The sequence below is a fragment of the Telmatherina bonti genome, assembly GCF_933228915.1.
Source record: "Telmatherina bonti genome assembly, chromosome: 21".
Lineage (NCBI taxonomy): Eukaryota > Metazoa > Chordata > Actinopteri > Atheriniformes > Telmatherinidae > Telmatherina > Telmatherina bonti.
In genome coordinates, this window is record NC_136630.1 from 6761588 (window position 1) to 6762320 (window position 733).

General features: G+C 46.5%; 1 protein-coding gene across 1 annotated transcript in view; it reads left to right on the forward strand.

Moving 5' to 3' along the window:
• The first annotated feature begins 562 nt into the window (after positions 1–562).
• The window catches only part of meox1 (mesenchyme homeobox 1), a 10394-nt gene continuing 10223 nt past the window's right edge, over positions 563–733 (forward strand). The window contains exon 1 of the mRNA XM_079261376.1: positions 563–733. This exon is cut by the window's right edge and continues 735 nt beyond it. The gene's annotated coding sequence lies outside the window, so the exon portion shown is untranslated.

The following is a 733-nucleotide window of genomic DNA, read 5'->3' on the forward strand; positions in this document are numbered from 1 at the left end:
AGGAAATCCAGCCAGGTGGATTTAGGTGTGTAGCAATAATGTGCGGACACACACACACACACACACACACACACACACACACACACACACACACACACACACACACACACACACACACACACACACACACTGCCATAAAAACAGAGAGAAAGTAAAAGATTTTTCACATTTGAGAGGACAGGCTTGGATCAAGGTTAGGGTTAACTTTCCTTTAAGGTGTCAAAAAAAGAACTAAATTGGGTGTCAGAAAGCACTAAGGAGCTGAAATAAGTCAGGGTCCCCTGCTCCCATGTGGGTGGGTGCTTGCTTTATACTTCTCAGACAATGTCCCTTTAAAAAGCCCCATGTCTGGAAAGCCCATTAGATGTGCATATAAAATTTCCCCCGTGATTAATAGTTGATGAGGAAGGGTTGGTTGGAGGGTACTACCAACATGTGGCCGGCAGGGCTCCTCCTCTGCAGTCTCACGTTACACTCCATAAACTTGCCACTCTTTCCCACCTATATGTTTAAAAAGGAGGAGGGCTCACTTGTCAAGAATGCCTTAGAAGAGTTGTGAAAATAGGCAGCCAGAAAAGGGGAGTCATGCAGTTGCAGATGCAGCTCTCACTCCGAGCCACAAGCCAGTCAGATCCTTGAGGGAGAGAGGTGTGTGTTTATGTGTGTTTATGTGTGTGTGTGTGTGTGTGTGTGAAGGAGAAGCAGAGGCAAAGTGTGTGAGAGTGTCGGGACC